The sequence below is a fragment of the Anolis sagrei genome, chromosome 1, assembly GCF_037176765.1.
Source record: "Anolis sagrei isolate rAnoSag1 chromosome 1, rAnoSag1.mat, whole genome shotgun sequence".
Classification (NCBI taxonomy): Eukaryota; Metazoa; Chordata; class Lepidosauria; order Squamata; family Dactyloidae; genus Anolis; species Anolis sagrei.
This window is the reverse complement of record NC_090021.1, coordinates 292,594,851-292,600,850: the sequence shown is the minus strand read 5'-3', so window position 1 is coordinate 292,600,850 and position 6,000 is coordinate 292,594,851.

Genomic DNA, 6,000 nt, shown 5'->3' with positions numbered 1-6,000 from the left:
GTCCGACGTGTGATCCACTACAACAGCAAGCAGAGTGATCTTGTATTGTCGAAGGCTTTCATGGCTGGAATCACTAGTTTCTTGTGGGTTTTTTTGGGCTATAGAGCCATGTTCTAGAGGCATTTCTCCTGACGTTTCGCCTGCATCTATGGCAAGCATCCTCAGAGGTAGTGAGGTCTGTTGGAATTAGGACAATGGGTTTATATATCTGTGGAATGGCTGGGGTGGGGCAAGGAGCTCTTCCCTGCTGCAGTTAGGTGTGAATGTTTCAGCTGATCACCTTCATTAGCATTTGAAGGCCTGCCTGAGCCTGGGAAAATCTCTTGCTGGGAGGTGTTAATCTGTGCCTGGTTGTTTCCTCTCTGTTGTTTTGCTGTTGTAATTTTAGAGTTTTTTAATACTGGTAGCCAGATTTTGTTCATTTTCATGGTCTCTTCCTTTCTGTTGAAATTGTCCACATGCTTGTGGATTTCAATGGCTTCTCTGTGTAGTCTGACATGGTGGTTGTTGGTGTGGTCCAGCATTTCTGTGTTCTCAAATAATATGCTGTGTCCAGGCTGGTTCATCAGGTGCTCTGCTATGGCTGACTTCTCTGGTTGAAGTAGTCTGCAGTGCCGTTCATTTTCCTTGATTCGTGTTTGGGCGCTGCGTTTGGTGGTCCCTATGTAGACTTGCTGCATGGTATACGGTAGACTCCTGCAGAGGTGAGAGGATCCCTCTTGTCCTTTGCTGAACGTAGCATTTGTTGGATTTTCTTGGTGGGTTTGTAGATTGTTTGTATGTTGCGTTTCCTCATTCTTTTTCCATTGTGAATTGGATTTTTGGGTGGATGCTGTTAAGATGGTCCAGGAACCTGTTGAGTTCTTCTTCTCCATGGCTCCAAATGGTGATGGTGTCATCCACATATCTGAACCATATAGTGGGCTTTTTGGTTGCTGTCTCCAGGGCTTGTTTTTCAAAGTGTTCCATGTAGAAGTTAGCTATGATCGGGCTGAGAGGGACAAGTCTACATAGGTACCACCAAACGCAGCGCCCAAACACGAATCAAGGAACATGAAAGGCACTGCAGACTACTTCAACCAGAGAAGTCAGCCATAGCAGAGCACCTGATGAACCAGCCTGGACACAGCATATTATTTGAGAACACAGAAATGCTGGACCACACCAACAACCACCATGTCAGACTACACAGAGAAGCCATTGAAATCCACAAGCATGTGGACAATTTCAACAGAAAGGAAGAGACCACGAAAATGAACAAAATCTGGCTACCAGTATTAAAAAACTCTAAAATTACAACAGCAAAACAACAGAGAGGAAACAACCAGGCACAGATTAACACCTCCCAGCAAGAGATTTTCCCAGGCTCAGCCAGGCCTTCAAATGCTAATGAAGGTGGTCAGTTGAAACATTCACACCTAGCTCCAGCAGAGAAAAGCTCTTTGCCCCACCCCAGCCATTCCACAGATATATAAACCCATTGTCCTAATTTCAACAGACCTCACTACCTCTGAGGATGCTTGCCATAGATGCAGGCGAAACGTCAGGAGAAATGCTTCTAGAACATGGCTCTATAGCCCGAAAAAACCCACAAGAACCCAGAGTGATCTTGTTTGCTGTGGACTCATCTTGTTGTATTTCTAATAATAATAACAACAACTTTATTTGTACCCTGCCACCATCTCCCCAAAGGGACTTGGGATGGCTAACATGGGGCCAAGCCCAAGCCATTACAATAAGGCAAAATAAAATAAAATACATACAAAAACAGATGATAACATCAAGTAAAAATACTAAACAATATCATGGTAATACAATAAAATAGCAACAATGACATAATAAAACAGAGTATAGGCTCAAATACAGTGTAGGCTAAAATAGCATTTGTCTTCTTTGTTGCAGCATCACACTGCTGGTTCATATTCATCTTCTGATCATCAATAGTCCTTTTCCCATAAAGTACTGCCAATCCAATTATCTTCCCATCCTATACCTGTGCATTTGTTTTTATGGCCTTAATGTTTAATTTTACATTTGACTCACTTTATTAATTTCCATCCAGTTTTCTGTTTTCTCTGTTGGCACTACAACATTCACAAATGAAAACTGAAGGAGACATGTGGCAAACTAACCTCTGATCATGGTCAAGATGGCAAAAATAATTAATGAGCTAGCTAAGAGAGACTGCAGTGGTTTGCTTTCACCTGACTTTACAGGGAAAGGCAAGACTCTGCCCTTTCCTTTCTTCTCTCCCCAGCTGAGTAAATTCAGTGCACTTTGAATGCAGTATCTAATAAATGAATTCAGCAGAGGACAAAGGGGGAAAGTGGATTGAGAAGAGAGAAACTGGAACATTTTCAAAGCAGTTGAAACAGTGGGATTGCAGAAGATCAATGAGGTCTGTCCCTGCCAAATTCAGGATAGTTGGTGGGTCTGTATTGAGAGAATGGTCTCAATGCTGCTCTAGATGCCATTTTTCTAAGACCGAATCACATCTGTTTTCAAAAAATCTAAAACAATGGGAGTCCAAATGCAGTGCTCTTGATGTTGGACTGTAAATCCCAGCAGCCTTAGCCATTGTAGCAATTGATGAGGAATGCTAGAATTTGCAGTACAATAATGTTGGGAGGCATATGCTTTCTCCTAATTTAATAAAACTGGACTGGTGATTCAAAGTTGCTACACACAGACATCTTTCTTGGTCTGACTGTAGTCATTGGTAACCTCAGTTGGAGCCCAATGAAAAGTGTAATGCAGTATACTGCAGAGTTTGACATTATTAGCAATGCTGTTTCATTCACATCTATGTGAAATTGATAGGAGATAGCTTTTTGAGCATTTGGATATGTGTCATTATTGTACAGATAGCGCCTAACTCTCTTTTTCAGGAACAGCCAGCTCACTTCTGAATCAGTGTCTGCTTGGAAAGCAGTGTAAAGGGAATAAGATTAAACAGACTGAAAGTGAATCAGTGCAAGATGGATATAATGTATAAGAAATTCCAGTTTTGTGAAGGATTCTTTGAAACTAGAGACACATTGAGTAGCAAATTCCACAGCTAAGTAGGTGTGGTGGCCTCTTGAGTTTTTTGGGGGGGTGGAGTGGCAGATATAATTAAAATGCATACATATATGTCTACATATATTGGAATCTCACTTTGCTGCTAGATCAGGAAGTAATCATGATGGCTAGTAACATGTAGCCGGGGGGGGGGGGGGGGTTGAGGGGCTTCAGCCCCCCCCCCCCCCCCGAAATTCTCATGGTGTTCGCGAAAAGGCCTTACTGGTGCATTATTTAAACTGTTATGTTTATTCATATCATGATCTGATCACCATACTCAATATATCCCATATGCATGGGGGTATTGGGGTAATGATACAAAAGGTTTGCTAGGGCAGACCCTCTTTCACTCAGACTCAGCCCCCCCCCCGAAACTCAGCCCCCCCCCCCGAAACCCCTCCTGAAAAAAATTCACACACAACCCCCCCCCCCCCCCCCCGAAATGAAATCCTGGCTACGGGCCTGGCCAGTAATGTCTTCATCAGTACTTCCTGTTGCCTGTGTTTTCTTCATTTTTTGGTATTTTTGTGATTTTCAATTTATGGGATTTAGTACTGCAATGCATTTTACATGGGACTGTCCTGAATGGTTGTCTGGAAGCTGTATTTGGTGCAAAATGTAAAGATCCTCTCCAACAATGAGAGGGAGGGGACAGTTAGTGTAGTAACAACTGTCTGTTTATTCATTTGTACATTCAGAGCATTTTTATCCTACACTTCAGCCAAAAAGGCTCCCAGAAGAGCTTACAAATCAATAATTTGACAGTTTCTGTCATCAGTCTTACAATCTAAAAAGACAGAACGCACAAGGAAAAGGGGATGACAGTGAGAAAAAGGATTAAATCCAACAGAAGCTGGTTGCTCTTCTCTCCCTCAGTGGCCACAGCAGTGGCATTTGGGATGGGTGGTGGGCCTCTCACTAGCTGCTGGGGCCAGGGCATGATGGAGCTTTGCCCAATTGCTCCTGCATCCTTCAAACACCAGCAAAATGGCAACTGGAATGAAAGGAGGGCTGATCACCACCTACTGGGCCAATGCCTTTCATAGCCTAGGTATGTTATCCCTTAAAATAGCCTTTCCAATGTAAGTCTTCAAGTAGTCTACATTCTGCTGTGGCAGCCTACTCAAATCTCTGCTCCATGAGCATTAGACTGAAAATTAGACTGAACAATGGCAATTCGAATGAAAGGAGGGCTGATCACCAGCTACTGGGTCAATGGCTTTCATAGCCTAGGTATGCCATCCCTTAAAAATGGCCTCTCCTAATGTAAGTCTTCAAGTAGTTTACATTCTTCTTGTTTCAGCCTACTCAACACTCTGCTCCATGAGCATTAGGCTGAACATTAATTACAAGCAGTGCAGGCTTTAATGTAGCAGCTCCAAGGAAGCAGAATGAACTTTCTGTAGAAGTATAAGGGTGTTCTTCTTCCTTTGTATTCTGGAAGATATTACTTATTCTTTTAGGTGAAATTTCCCATGGGAAACAGTCAGTGTGCCAGTTGCTCCAATATTCTTTCTGTGATTACATAACCAATCTTAATCATTCATCCCAATAATATGCTTGGCCTCTCCCTAAGCCATTCTAATATATTTGTTTTACTCGCATATAAAAATGGAGCAATATTTTAGAGAAACTATAGAATGATCACATGACACACTATAAGTCTGAGGCTGAGGAATACACTAAGGTATTTTTTCCACTAAGGTAGTTGGTCTACTTTATTAAAATGGACCCACTTTTATTCATCATGATTCCTTGCAATTTCATTACTAAATATTGAGATTATGCCAAGGTGGCAAACTTCACATGCAACAACATGTGATGCCCTCATGACAAGTCATAGCACTCTCAAGGACTGAGGTTGAATTGAAAGCGTTGGTTTTAGCAAACCTGTTCTCCACCAGTCCCGCCAAAGCAGTTCTGAAACAGTTTCTCCTCCCAGTTCCTGTTCTCTTTGCTTGTGACATGCTATGATCTGGATGAGGCTGCACTGATATTAGTTGTGCTTATCCTTAAGGAACATAAACATATCAAGTTTGACCACAAATATGAGTGCAAATCCTCTCTGAAGTAATTTCAAATTGTGGTTTGGGAAGTTCTTGTTGGTTGGCAATTTATAAAACAGCAAGTCTAATTATCCCAAACCAACTTGCTGGCATAACAGATGGAAACTTAGGGAAAAAAAAGATTTATTCCAATATGCTGTGAACATACTTTGCAGCAAATGATGAAGCCTGCGTATGAGTCAAGCTCCACTGGAAAGGATGTCTCATCTACATTGTATTCTTGCATTGCTGTCAAGACACAAGTGTTTTCCTGGCAAAATAACCTTCCTTTTATATCACTGTTTCAACTTCCTGCCTTTACACCAGAGCTTTGAAAAATTACATTTTGGGAGTGCACCTCACTAGCTTGCCATATGTGGCATGATCATATCATTTTTCCCCTGAAAGTTGTACTTCACGAAGTAGTATCCCCCAGTTCTACTTTTGGGAGACTACTCCACTTCTGCCTCTTTTAACTAGCCTCTGCACAGTTGCAAAGGATGCTCAGGAGCTTGCTCTACCTCTTCACATTTTCTTGATTCTTTAAATAGCAGATATTAGCCAACAAGCCCTTCCGCTGGCAATTGCTTTGTCAATACATTTCTGGGATTAGCTGGCACTGCAGGAGAGTATTTCTGTTGAGAGAAGGATTTCTCCAACAGAAGAGGCATATGCTCCACCAGTGGGCACAACATTTTTGAGTTAGGAGTGTTCTGTAGGCCTCTTAGGTTTCACCATTATATTTTATGAGCAGACAATATGTCCTTGAAAAATAGGAATGGGCTTAACACATCAATGTCTTTAAGATAGAATTTGTAGGTGGTGATAGCTACTCACTGGTTCTGATGCTGACTCTCCAGGAAGGCAGATAATTTAATATCTATTACAAAAGCTC